Source organism: Atheta coriaria, unplaced genomic scaffold (genome assembly GCF_025399875.1).
Source record: "Atheta coriaria isolate IRGN ID8LTWV9N9 unplaced genomic scaffold, Caltech_Dcor_3.1 hic_scaffold_10_pilon, whole genome shotgun sequence".
NCBI lineage: Eukaryota > Metazoa > Arthropoda > Insecta > Coleoptera > Staphylinidae > Dalotia > Dalotia coriaria.
In genome coordinates, this window is record NW_027045452.1 from 2,942,090 (window position 1) to 2,957,376 (window position 15,287).

Here is a 15,287-nt window from a genome sequence, read left to right on the forward strand (position 1 = left end):
TCGGGAATTTAATTAAAGTCACTGTGTAATCAAGACCATCGGTATATAGCTAATAGCATTTATTATTCTACTATATAACAGGTAGATTTTATGAACTTCGCTTCGCTATTGAGTGTCAAGTCGAAAATTTTTGACCGTCGTTCAAAAAAAAAAATCGTGAGTCGTCCATCGATTGTGTGTAGGTCGCTTACTGTTATGCGAAATACAATAATTTAATTTTACGACTCATTTTTCCTACCTACACGTACACCTGTATTTATTAGCCAGATCGTTAAACGTTCACTAATGCCATGAGTTTCAAACAATAAAACATCAAACAAATTGAGCACTTCGACAATAATGTGCGGGAACACGTCATAAAAATCATACAGAAATTTCGCGTTTGCGTACTTTGTGTAAACTCAGTGCGCGCAATTAAGGTACAAGTTCATTAACTCGATAGTTACGTGCGTGCGCACCTAAGTACTTAGCTTTCGGGAATATTCATTTCACGTCTCACAACTTTGACCACGCAGAAACCGAATTAATGAAGTTTTCGATAACGCAGTCAAAAATTAAAATTTAGTTACAGTAGGAAAAGTATTTGATGAGTGGTTACTGTCACATGAAACACGTGAAGAAATTCCGTTGGTAACTATTATCGAACGAGCGGATGCTGGAGGACCTTGTTCTGTGTGGATCGCGAGCGTGCGACGCGACCGAATCGAATCGGACAAATCGAAAAGCGACGAAAACGGATGAAATTTGTGTAACGGGCACTCGACACCTCTCGTCGTTTTGCCACCGCGTGTGATGATTAACAGCAATCAGCGTTGATTAACTGAGATGTCGGATGTGTTCGTCCGCTCCTCGCACACACAGAAATCGCAGCGCGAGTCTAACAATGCGCCACAAACAATCGCACATTTCTACGTGTAATTGACAATATAACACTCTGGTGTATTATTGCGTGTGTCCAATCTTTTATTGGACAAGCATTCCGCCGGGCGCGCCATCACCTTTTGCTTGAACCACATTGGAAAGTTAGGTAAGCGCAATGAAAAACAAAATTCATGTTGTGATTTATCACACGTCTCGTCTCGAAATTATGCACGTTTAGTTTTTCGCTATGGCATCGCACAACAATCGACATCCAATCTGCGTTCATCATTACTTTCGCCTATCAGGTGGAGGCTTTCTTACGCGGCTGCAGACGCCGCACATGAACCTGAATAACTTTTCCAGGAACGCGTCCGTAAGACAGACGCACGAGACGTGCGCGTTAATGATGAGCATTTTGTAACATTGCGCGAAACAGACGGAAAAAACACGCACGTAGCACCACCGAGATAACAATCGGCTATTAATTAAGCCGAAATAATTATAGCGCGTATGATTCATTAAAAATTTCATACGAAATCTCAACTGAAGAGTGTGTTTAATGCACATGCGCGGTAGCACACATCCGTTGCATCACTATAGGCAACACAATATCCATGCACTGTGATTAGGTTGACATAAATCAGCGACTTACGTCTTTTCGTGGTCTCGCATTTTATCCGGTTGTGCCTTATGCTGAATTTATCGCTATATGTGTGTGTTGGAAGCTATTATCGGTTGATGTGCGTGAACATAATCCGAGCGCATTATCTCGTATTCAACGCGTCACTTAGTAGCGTTCGTGTACAGCGATTATTCGCATATCTTCCAACCAACACATGCACGAAATGGAAAAGCAACTGCGAGAGATTCGCACGAAATGAGATATACTCGCGGCTTAAGCTCTTCCGTGCGCTTTTTTCATCGTTTTCACGTATTGTAATGTGTGTGCGTTGGATGCACCAACGCTGTAAATGATGTAAATTTAATTAAGTCAGACGAATGTTTTCTCATTCGAAATTAGCAATATCAATCAAATATAACCATTATGATATTACTAATATTACCGATGTTGCGAAAGTGTAAAATAACGCGAAGCGGCATCGTAAATCTGTTAAGTTACGCAGAAGAAAGTGAGAAATGTCAACAGTGCACATGTGTGAAACAATAGAGAACCAAGAATAACTGTAAATTTACAATAGATAAACAGCAAATCTTTAACTATTCATTACTTTTCCGACAGTTATATGTAATTTCCGAGAAAAGGTTTTTGTTTTAAGTTTGTAAATGTGCAACACGTGCACATTACCAGTGAGATGCCAGGGTTGGACAAATCAGCATGATATTAGTTACATGGTGAACTGGTGATCATGGTCCATGAAGAGTTTCGATCGGCGATCGGATGGTATCGGTAGCACGAAGGAAATTAATCTAAATTACGGACGTTCAGGATGCGGCGTCCGATTGCGTCTGCAATCGTAGATTTGTGGAATTGCCGCCATCGGACGAGAACGCATCGGCGATATGCTCTTCTCCGCCAATGTCGGGGCGTCGGTCGAATAGATTTGTGCTCGGAAGTCAACATGGCAAATGGCGCTACAAATCGTCGCACGTACGCGCAGATGCGCATTCAAGTAGAGCGAAGAATTAATACCCAGCATGAGTACACATTCTTGTACATCCACTTGCACTTGCACCAGATAGGAATTTCTCGCGATTCGGCTTCAATGCAAGCCAGCATTTCTTCGGAAAGTGAAACACCGGTGATAAATGTATTTTCGGGCAGCAATCGCATGATTTATTCGGTGTCTACGTTAAAACCACAATAAATTAAGGTGGATAATTAAGTTTCATACTAGAGTAAGAATTTCTGTTAAATGTACAGCGGGCGCAATTAAAATTTCAAGAATCACATGCCCAAACGCACAGACGGCACTTTAATAAAGTCATATGTTTTTACATATCGCGCCTATTTGTATTTCTGCTGGTTCGTATCTCCTGACTTCGCACATCTTCACCATCGTTTCTTTCTTTGCATGGCGGCGCACTCGTCGGCCATATATGCAAAAAAGCTGATATGCGTAGATGTTCACATAAACATTCGCGATATGCGGCTTTATGCGCGCGATGGTCACCGTAGATTGATAGAGCAGTCAGATTCAAATGTTAATCGGGCAATCTGATACTACGCTGGTGCTTTATTTTTAATGCGTTTTTCATGCACGGTGAATTTTTACAAATATCTGAAATTTTTACATCTTTATTTGCCGCCTTTCGATAACAATCTGCGGCAAAATTTGTTCATTATATAAATATAAACCAGTATCTTTGAGTTCGTACACATGTTCCTCGAATAGTTTTAGCACCAATCGCCCGCGGTCTGCTCGTTTAATTAACCACCACGCTGCATTTGCTTAGGTTTTATCACATTTTTCATGTTTCAGCCTAACGCACACGCATTTCAACTTTGAGGATTCGTCTGACATGCGACATGCCAGTTAATTTACAAAGTATGTACCTGTTTGCGCAAACAATTAGCATGGGACGCAGCTCATTGAGATGCACCACGCATTATAACATTATAAACTCGCGTCTTGTCGCGCCACGGTACAAACTTGTCGACGCCCAAATGCGTGTGTGCTTGTATAGCGTCTACAAGGCGTTTGCACAGCTTTTAGTAAGTACCACACCAGCCCAAGCGTCCCAAGAAGTATAAAAAACAAACGGGCGAATGTTGCATGTTTGTTTTATCTTTCGCTTTTCGTCCAGCGGAGCGAGCGCGCGCGCGACAGAAAGCTTGTTAGATGCGATGTTAGAGTGAATGTGTTAGAATAACGAGACGCCGATGGCCGACAACCTTACCAAGGACATGCGAGGCATTTCGCACTTACATAAAAAGCACTCGCTCGATCGGTGCGATCATGCGATGCACCCACACGTCGTAATTTAATTGATAAATACGAGACTTTAAAACCTTTACACGTTCGCCCAGGCCGCAATAAAAAAAGCCGCAATCATGTTCAAATTCAAATCAAAAAGTCAACAACATGCACCCGGTGAACGCATTTGCATTCGAAAAGATACCATATAACTATCGATTCTATTAAAATCATTGATGTATGAATGTGTGTGTGTGCAAACAGTAGAAAATATTTGAATTAGAGAACACTTGGCGTTTCTCGCTTTGTACATCTCTGCGAGCGGTGTATTAGTGTATGCTTGTTCGATCTGACGGTAACAGTTTGTACACACAGTGTGCGCAGAGATGAAAAGTTCATTTAATAACGTCCGATTTTCAACGCGGAATCAACGCAGTCGGTAGCAATTGTTTTAAAAGCCATTATGGAACGCGCGCGCCGCGGTATTAAAATTCTTCCGTTCGTGTGTGTGTGCACGGCGGTTGAAATTTAAAACAAATAATATTAAAACGGAACTCGGGATTAAACATATTACACATATTACCTACGAACCCGCTTCTCTCGAAAGTGGATGGAATTTTGCAAATGCATTCCGGGCAAAGTAAACGAAAAAATGTTTAAATTTGATTTTTCGCCTAAAATAATTTCCTAGTAATTTCTAAAGTTTTACTAATGTGATATGTTTGCAACAGAAGCCTCCGGTTATATTTGATCTATAATTTATGCACATTATTCAAATTAAAACGCAGGTTTCGAAATGTTTCGCCAGAAATGAATATTGTACCTATCAAACCTCAATATTTGTGCGCGTAATAGTTGCGCTCCCTTTGTGCGCGCCCCATGCGAGTGGGATTATAATTTGTCAAAATGTTGTTACGCACGCCGTTGTCGTTTTAATGCGTGGACGCTGATTGGAAATTTGCAATTCAACACGTCCCGGCTGAGCGAGGGTTCGCGCGTCGTCGGGGCATCGTGATTACATTAGCGCGCCGCGTAAATTACCGCCCGATAGATATTGTTGTTGCGTTATTGTTGTGCCAATCGCTCGCCCTGAGCGGCACCCGACGCGATGAATGCGAATCGAACCCATCGGCACAGGCAGCCAGCCCGATGTGGGACTTGCAGCGGGCGCTTGCTTGATTGTTTATCCTGCTGCGAATGCAAATGCGCCGGATTCGCAATGGAGATCTCAACGAACATCAACGCCATCACAAATTATTATTTGCATGCAGCAGTCCAAAAATAACAGCATATCTCTATAGACAAACAGTCTCGCCTTTCACTTTCATGGATAAAATATAATTTAACATTAGAATCGATAAAACTAACATTGGCCCATTATGAAGCAGAAAAAACAGCGCAAACTCTTGCACTCTATGAGCGTACGCATCGTGCGCGGATAGATTACATCCGAAGTTCAAGGAACTCGAAATGCATTTATATAATAGCCCATCCGCGTGGTAGCATCGCATCACGTCGAAGCGGAAAGCAGAAAAGTGTATTCCGCTCGGCGCGAGAGTACAACTTGCACATAACTCAACAATGCGCGCGCGCTACCAAGAGAAGCGCCGCCGTTCGGAATCATCTGGACGAAACGGACGCTGACCACCGTCGCCATTGTGTGACGGCGTCTTCAGCGAATCGAAAAATGTTAGGTTTCGAATTTCAGCTAAGGCCACGTAGACACACACAAGCACAGCGCGAGCAAGAAATTACACCGCAAAACTTTTCCTTTCAGATCACAAGCTAGTTATTTTCTAACACACAAAAAAGCCGCTATAAGAAAATTTACGGGTACGTAACGATAGTGTTTGCAAGAGATAAATTGGTAGCAAAATTATTGAAAGGGTGTAGGGTGTGATTATACGCCGAGATAAATTTGTCTCAGCCGTGTGCGCAAATCTGCACAGGAAGTAGTAAAACAAGCGCGCGTGTGACGTAAGTTGAGTTACGTCGTCGGCGCCGACATTGACATTGCGCCATGGCCGAGCAACAAATGCCAATGCCGCTTCCACCTGCCGATGGAAGAGCTCACCACGACGATGGTACCACTACTCGCGACCCCACCGCCGCAACGCAAAGAAGAGGATCCTTCTTCTCTTGCCTACGCTCGTGTGACTGCCACATGAATGCCCTTCTGACAGAGTCTGGCTATGTGTGTGTAAGTGTGCAAAGTGTGGAAGAAGAAGAAGAGGCGCGCACCAGCTCCGCGAAGAGGAAAAGAAGCAGTTCGTCGTTCGACGAGGCATTTCTATCGCGGTTGTGACCGTGAACGCAACAGAAGCGCACACCGCACCGTCGCACACGCAACGCGAGAGAGTACCACCAGCCAACCTAGACATTCAAGTACAAGTAGTAGCTGAAAGTTAAGTCTCCTCCGCACACACGAGCGGCGAAGAGACAAGGCCAAGGACAGCGCTGCTATTGCGATTTTCATCACGCAGGCACGTCAAGTGTGTGTGTACGCCAAACGCGGTGTCGAAGAAAAACGGTAGTGTGCACAGTGTGACGAATAGTTTTCACATTTTGCATCTCGTTGCGCGGACGCGTGCACGAGATAATCGGGAGTTGCGCGCGCGCAGAGATTCATCAAGAAAGAGACTGTTCGCGCCTCGTTTCGATACCAATCGAGCGCGGAGACATCGCCACCGCAGAGAGATCCGACAACGCTTCTTCAACTCGTCAAAGTTGTGCACGCAGCGCGGAAAGCAGCAGGTAGGTGCAATGATCCGGCGAGAGTGACAAGACTCGCTTTTTTCCTCATCGCCAACCGCAAGCACACACATTACGCCACATAAAAACCGCTCAATAGTGCGCAAAGTATCCAGCGAGATAAAAATTAAAATTGAAAAAATAAATTTTGGTGGCAGCGCCAATTGAACCATGGGCCATATAAGTTTTTGTTAAAGATTGACCGCAGTCAATGAATGGAAAAAAGTAAAAAAAAGCTATGCACACATAAATATCTGCTTGCTTTTATCTCGCAAGCAAGGAGTTGCTACCTTTGCAGGCGCCCTTGTTCGCTTGGGCCAAAAAAACTTATAAATCACCGCTTAAAAGATGTTTATCGCTGTTACATCTTAATAAACCCAAAGTCGCGCCGTAATGCGTGCGTACTACAAGCAGCTAAACTGAGAGGGCATCCGACATACGTTTTACGGCCGTAAGTTATGCGTAATAGCGCCGGCGAAAAGCCGGAAACGACGAAAACCAACAAATTCCGTGCAAATCGTCCGGCTGGCGAATTAATTGTTGATGAAATGTTTCGCACCGGATATCTTTACAACTAACGAGCCCAGGGGTCAAAAAACTTTTATTCCTCTTGATCAAATAAAATTTCCAACAGGCGGAAGAAACAATGGATTTAATTAACATTTTTTTTATAAAAGTTATTAGTTATTTCAAGAAACTCTACTTTCTTTACTTAACCGTTACATAAACGGGTAATAAATACAAGTGCAGTTCACGGGTCATTGTTAGAGGCAAACAAAATTTGTGCGAAATTATAGTGTAATTAAATCGCGCCAAGACGGAACTATCCTGCGGGCCGCATTGACCTCTCGCGGAAGCTAATGTACGCACACGGGAGGCGCGATGTCGACGACGTTAAACGAGAATCAAAAGCTGCAAGCGCGCAGCGCGCATCACTTCGCGAATATATCGAAAACCGGCTCGCTAAACGCCGCGGCGGTTCGTCAGCGCGCGTATTAATGCCTCAATGAAAGTGAGTTCCGCATGTCACTTTACATAATTGGCTGCGGACTGCCACAGGGCATTATGTAATATAAAACATGACACAACGAGCACAACTGCACGAGAACACTACAAATCATGAAATTGGAATATCACCAGCGGTTGTTCATTTTTTCTGTCAGTCGCTGGGAAAAATCCACAAAAGCAACAGTAATTAAATTTCCAGGTTTGAATATAATTAAATATAAAATATATAATTACTGGTGGAAGATTTAAGTAAACAATGCGTTGAAATGGCAAAAAATCCGTTTGTTATCCTGATGAAATTTTCGGCGGCGAGAAAAAATAATTCACGATTATTAATTACATTACGCCCGGAGTAAAATGCAAGTGAAGTTCACGGCGGCGCACAACGGCACTTTGCATCTTTCGCACGTCACAGGATGACACAACTTCATCGCGCCCGACCGTTATAAATGTATTACACATTATACTAATAATGATGATCATTTTTATCTGCATTCGTTTGCTTTCGTTCGCTAATTATTAGGCGGCTTCACACGCCTTCCGCGCGTCCGCGGTTCATCTTGCTTCATTTATACCGAAGGCGATACGAATCGCGTGCACAAGTTACGTCGTGTGACGCTTGAATGTTGAAAGGCTCGGGACCGAAAGCATTGTTTTCGAAATTAATGCGCGCCCGCTATCTGCGAGCATCAACACGTTACGCCCGCCGATAGTTTTGATCGCTAATTTGCGAGATAAACAACACAATGCGAAAATACAGTTTTTTTTTTGTTATTTGAAAAGATTTTCAGAAAAATACGTTGCGGTAATAGCGGTAAATAGAAGAAATATATTTCTGTACTTGTGCGACACACTTTTTTATTTGGGTGCGTTTGATATTTAATAAAATAAAGTGTTTGTACAATCGCGTTTTTTCTCGTCGCGATTTTGTCGTCCCGAGCAGAAGAAAACGTTTGATGTCTGCTGTTTTTACTTTATACGGAGCCCGGGCGCGCTCGTGCGCGGCTCCTCTGATTGCTATCCATCACATGATGGATGCACGCGGAAAAGCGTGCGCGCCTCCACCCCCGCAAAACAAACGACGTATGCCCGCGAAACGAAACGAGTTTAAAAGCGAAACGCTTCTTTCTTCCTCCATTCCGCGCGTTTATTTAACGCTTTGAGTTAGCTCCGAGCCGGGATTCGAAATGTAGTTCGCGGTTCTGATCGCCGCCATCGCCAACAAAGAGGAAGACGAGCGCAATACACACACACATACACACACACGCGGACAAAACGAGCAAACACATTTATTAACATCGAATATCGTTATCTTAATTACTTTAAGCCTGGTAGCTTTTCAATACTCGCGGCTATTGAATTACAGTTACGGCCGGACAAACTTGGCGCGCACACACGTTCTCACACCGCCGCCGCCGCGGTGAGATCGTTACCGGGCCCTGCGAAAACCTTCGACCATCATATCTCGCCAACACTCTAATTGTATCCCGCGCACGACGTGTGTGCGCGCTCACTAATTATATTTTAGTGCGATGCGGCGCGCGAGAGCGCTGAAAACAACAACGGAGGACGCCATGGACAAATGAACGCCTGCCATAATTCCTCGCGTCCGATTCGCGAGATTATCGCTGGAGTTAAACTTTATTTCAGTCGCGAGCGCAACACCGACGATGTAGGTAATGACTCCACTGATGATAATTAAACTTATTGCCTGGGGTAAACCAACAAACTTGAAGGCAGCAGCGATCATTAAATTCAATCTTTGATTATGAAAAGACAAAAAATAATTCTATATCACATTTTTTTGGCGCAACATTGCGAATTTTAGATTTTTTACAGGCAAAAAATATTTCTCTCGCTACGCATCACGCTTGATTCGGTCAATTTTTCATGATTAGTCGCCGTCACCGCCGTCATGTGATTGCATCAAATTTGCAATCGCGAGAGCCCGGCTCTATAATGCCGCCTCGAGGCGAGAAAACAATTTGCGATTATGCATCTCGCGAACGTAATATTTCTGCGCGGTGAAATGCTTACAGTTACACTTTTATTCCGCATCTACAATTTCAATTGCAATTTTTGTTGTTGTTTTCTACTTTTTGATTCGTTCGAAAACTTTATTAATATTTGTAGTCGTGCGTGAATTTCGCTGCGGACCGCGGAATTTCGTGATTAGTTCCGGGGTGAGCGCGCGTGATATTTTTGGTGCGCTAACAAGTAGATAATCACTTTGTTTTGCGCCAGCTGTGGAGACAATGCGGGCAACAACGAATGCATGCGCTGAAATTTGGAAAAACGCATAAATCGCTCGTCCATTTGACGGATAATTCAATAACGCACGCATACTCCAGCTCGCAATTCTATTTAGGCAGAGGCACAGAGCGCACAAACAAAAAATAGTGGCAAATATGTGCGATGTGTGTTAGTGTCAAATGTTAACGCTTTTCCATTTTGCGTTCGAACGCGTATATTTCATTTCGACGCTCGCGCATTGTCACATCATCAATACAATATTGCATTTATATTTCATGTCGTCACACACACACGCGAACACAAGTCGTATTTCGCATCGGCATGTAAACTATCTCTTTCGGTAACCGGCAATATTCACATCGCGCAAGAATGACGAATGACAATGCCGAAATACCGAATGCATTCCGAATTTACATAAACATTTTCATTTCATGCTCGTGTTTTTCCCAATTGGCACATTTTCAATTTCTTTCGGTCGACACATCGAGAGAATGATTGTGGATGTCAAGCAAGCTGTTAATTAAAACACGCGACGACAAATTAAGCATTCGTAAATATATTATCAAGTCATCATAAAAACGGTTAATTATGCAAAGTTCCACAGCTCGGCCGCTATTGGTATTAACTTTGTATTTAATTTGCAACCGAACGCGATTAAACGGTTTTTCAATCAATTCAAACGTGTGAAACGCTTCGCAGAATAAACAAACACCCAATAAACATAGCAAAGGTCTTTTTAAATTAAAATTCGCGCATAAAATATCGCTTAGTTGAACGGAAAAGCAAACGAGTCATCACTTTGGAATTAATACAGCTAAAGCTGTTGGTTTATCTTAAATAAATTAAGTATTATGCGTTGGTGTCAATGTCAATGCCTTACGTGTGTGATTCATAAAAGTTGTGCGAATTGTACCATTGACCCCGAGATCGACTTAAACCCTGGGTGTGCATTACAACACACACGACAGAAACGGACATCGCACCGTTATTATTTGCTCAATTCGTATACGGTTATCGTGTTGTAAATATGGCGTGTTTCGTCATAAATAACTTGAAAAAATCTTCGGACCACCCGAATTTTTTTCTTAAGTGGTTCACCATAAACAATGTGCATAAATGAGTAAAAGGTGTTGTCATCGCTGGAATTTAGCTGCATTTGATTGCATGCTATAACACTCGCAATGTGCGTTGACCAAGTGACCTTTTAACTTCTTAACTCGCCGCTCGCTATGTGCGCAATTAGAGTTTTTCCCGTGCGAGTGCAGTGTGAATGCGTCGTCCTCGGTGACCGACCGACGAAGCGTCGAGCGTCCGATTGACCTCGCGCATCCACCACACACAAGTGCCGACGCGACAAACGAACGACATCGTCGACAATTTCTGCGTCGGGCCGGCTCAAAGCGACGATGTGCGTTCGTAGGCAAGTGCGAGTACTACATGCCCACATGTTCGATGTGCGTGCGTGCGTGCGTACGTCTTCGACTTTACTGTTGCCTCAGTGACGGAGGAACTTAATCGCACTATGCGCGTCGCGGCGACGACGAAATACACGGCGGACAGTTAACTCTCAGCGGTTACGCGCATTCCGCAATTGCACACTGCGTTTTCCGCTAAACACACGCCGAGGGATTGAAATCACACATGTGTAAACATAGCCAAAAAACTACAATTAACTTTACAACTCACAACAACAGTGTATTCTCTTTGTTTTGTATTCTATTTGTAGTTTATTTTCCTGCGTTTTGTAGCACACAGCTATTATTAGCTTAACGAGAATCTTTAATTAATTGTTACAATTATGCAACGCCGTAATGCACTAACTGTGCACCGACATTTTTCGCGATTATGCCTGCGATGAGCGATGATGCCGTTAATGATTGTCATTTTTTTTGCTGTTGCACTATATAAAAAATAACTGTGTGTGTTTATTTGTCGCCTACTCGAAAGCACACACAAATGTATTTATGCTCGTTTATCATGTCAATAGGCAGACACATTGGTTCATTGAGTAACTGTAGGTGCGACTATATCAGCTGTAATTAATGATTGCTGATCGTTAATGAATATTAGAACGACGAGTGTGTGTTCCACGAACGAATAACGCTGTTCATACATACACATATTCATGGGGTTAATAGGTTGACTGCACGGCTCTGAAAAATGACTACAAAACTGAAAATTAAAAGTTTTTTATCACCATGTTCGACGAATGCAAACTTTTTTGCGAGCGCGCGAGCGAGAACAGGTACAACAAGCACTGCGCTTTGCTCATAATCTCGATAAATATTAACATGCGATGCCAGCAGCGGAAGAGTGGATAAAAGGAGGAAAAAGTTACAGGTACGGGCGGCGGCAGCAGAGAGAATATTTATCGGTTACACGCGTTTTACGAACATAATTTGCTTATAACGAATAAATATAAAATGAGTTTTTGTAGTGGCGCAAGCTTAGCAGCATGCGCGCTTGTAGCAGTTGTTAAATGCCCGCAGACGGGCAGTGATTTAAATTTTTTTGCATTTTACATGCGGCGCTACTGAAAAGTGGCTATTCAGCGCAATTTATTTAATTACGCCTTGATCGACAGATTATTAATGCGTTTATTTCGAGCCCCGTAAATCGTTCGAAACAAAGACAAAACATGCGCAGTTTTCAATTAGAAATAAAATTCTGCTTTAATCTCGTGCACGGTGGAATGTTTTGATGTAATATTCGATGCGGCCGCAAACGACGAAAAGTCATAAATTTGTCGGTTTGGAAAGAGAAATGCGCCGCGCGCGGAGGAAAGTGCCCGCCCGGCGTTTGCGGAATGTTTAAGCGATATTTACGCGATAAAAGAGGCCAATAAATAACGGATATTGGCCACGGGCTATTGTGCCGCATATAGGAAACAATAACTTCCTATTAAGTGACACCTAAAAAAGCGTGTGGCGGCCACAGCTCGAAAACGAGCCAAAAGTCCCAAACCAAACGCACACAAGCAGAGAAAAATTAAATGCGTCCACATACCATGCCCTACGCAATTCAATAAGAAGCAAACGCACAATATTATCCTCATCTCATGGCTTGGGCATTTTCGGTATTTTCAAGACGAGCAAACAATACGCGAGTTACGACGAAAAGAAAATCCATAAACATATATTTATGATACGTGTATGCTCACGCGGGACGCAGGCACTCGGGTCGCTTTTGGTTTGGCAAATATTGACCGAAAGTCTGACGACGCCGCCGAAGTAGTCCACAAAAGCGAACGCAAAACGCCGCAAAGTGACAAAGCTGAATAAACATCGGGTCTACATCCAGCCAACGTGCTTCGGCATTCCGCACTTTCCTCGAGGCCGGCCGATTATGAATTAATGACGCAACACGCCGAGACGCTCACAATTAGACGGGAGATAATTGTGAAATAATTCGCGGTTACGTCGTGCGTCTAATGTTAGATGACAGAGCGCGCGCTTGGACATATCACGATCATTCGTTGAAAGTACTTACGCATGGCAAAAAGTTAACAACAGTAATCGGAACACATCGCTGCTGCGCGGCGGCGGCGGCACAAATGTGTGCCCACGTGCACGCGGAAGTTATAATTTAATAAAGCAACAAACTAGCAGGTCGCCAGCGTCGTGCGAGTGTGTAATGTGTTTGCTTTGAATCAGCGGCGGCGATTGACAGAGAAAAGTTCAAAAAACTTTCCGGCGACACACAACACGCCTTCTTTTACGGCTGCCTGATTCGTATATTTGTCAAGTTAAACGACAACACAACCAACCAACGACTCCTAACGACACTAATAGCTCTGACAAAATTATTTTTCTCTTTTGCTGGGAACATAAACTCTGGTGTAGGGCACGAAAATAGTGAAAATGAATCGTTTAATTTTAAAAGTAGCACGTACAATGAGAAATAAAGTAAACCACGATAGTAAAAAATAAACATGGCCACGTGAAAACACAAAGAGTCGCACGATGTGGGAAGTTCGATGTCGGAATCGATGCGAAATGGAATAAAACCGAACGAAATGAATCGAAACCGAATGCAATCGAGAGCACACACATACACATATACACATGTATGGCAAAAGCATAGCGTGCACACACCACCACCGAATGGGAATGTGTTACTTTTAATTCCATTAGGAGGTTTGTGTGCTAACAGAGCAACAAAACGCCCGGCGAAAATTCACGACCGCTCCAAAGCTTCGACGCAACCTGCGCGCCGTTGTGCCATAACGTTCAACGCGATTAAAAAGAGTCGTAAAAAAGACGCCGCATAATAGACAAAACAAACAATGACGTTAACATACAGAGAGTTCACCGCAACGCACATACCATCCCAGGTAACCAGCCAGACTAGTAAAGAATAAACAAAAGAACATCAAACTTATTCGAACTTTAAATATCCAAAGAGATGTAATATTGAATAATTTCGTGGGGCAGGCAGAAATTTTATAGAAAAGTTCTTAATTACGGATCGTGTCGGTGGATTCTCGGCATGCGCGCTTGAGTTCCTCGGATCAAATCGGAATTTATCGTAATGCAACAATTGCACATTGTCCGCATCGGCGGCCATAAACGTGCGTATGCATAATCGATGCGCGACGCGGCACAGGCCAGCGCCCGAAGTAGGTAAATTCATTATGCAACCGGAATTTACAAAGTGCAGCAGCATTGCACAAGTAAGCAAGCACCACGGCGCGCAGACATTGGCAATCATATTTCAGAATTGCATGCGCGCGTACGCGCTCGTAAACTCATCGCCATCGCATATGGTGGTGGCCGCCGATAGTTTGACTTTACTAGTTTCTAGATTTATGGTGTTTATTTATAGGCGGCTTTGCTCATATCTTCACCTAACTGGTTTATTAGCATTACAATCAACTAAACCAAATCTTTTGAATATTAATGTAAATTTGAAATTTAATTTTATTCTTTTGGTTATTTTGTGGGCGGATATTTGACCCTCTCTATACACGTTAAATTGAGTACTGCACACATTTGTTATATTATCTTTGATAAATGCCCCGTTTAGCAAGCGCATTCGAGCATTCCGACATCGACACATTCAGCTATCAGCGGTATTATACTGAGCTGTTAGGTGCGATGATTCGATAGAACAATGCGCGCTAATGAACGTGAACGCACATGGATCATGATGGCTGTGGATATAAATATAATCCAGGTGCAGTGTTGTTCACTAAGCGTACATTTTCGTTACGTAAATGATAAAAATTTAAAATGTCCACACAGAAAATTTACTTTTTCGTCAAATATTGTCCTTAACACACCGTAAACCGTAATTATACCGTTAATGAATCATGCACAGTTGAATATTTCAATTTATTACATTTGCCATAAATAGAAAGAGTATAATATAGTTTCACAATTAAACTATTATAGAATGCGGTGCGATAAATCTCATCATTAACGCGACGCACGTCACCCAAAACTAAAAGCCAGCGAATTCCAAACGGTAGATTGACAACTGTGTGCGCCTGCAAACCAGCGCGTGTTTAAATGGCGAATAAATTCCTTTTAATTGTAT

The 15,287-nt window shown here is 43.0% G+C and overlaps 2 protein-coding genes across 7 annotated transcripts in view; one reads left to right on the top strand and one right to left on the bottom strand.

The window, feature by feature from the left end:
* The window catches only part of Atg16 (Autophagy-related 16), a 174,882-nt gene that overhangs the window by 96,671 nt on the left and 62,924 nt on the right, over positions 1-15,287 (bottom strand). The window lies entirely within an intron of this gene.
* LOC135800850 (ZP and PAN domain-containing protein neyo) overlaps positions 6,019-15,287 on the top strand; it is a 61,788-nt gene continuing 52,519 nt past the window's right edge. For both annotated transcript variants that reach the window (XM_065314181.1, XM_065314182.1), the window contains exon 1: positions 6,019-6,491. The gene's annotated coding sequence lies outside the window, so the exon portion shown is untranslated. The remainder of the gene's footprint in view (positions 6,492-15,287) is intronic.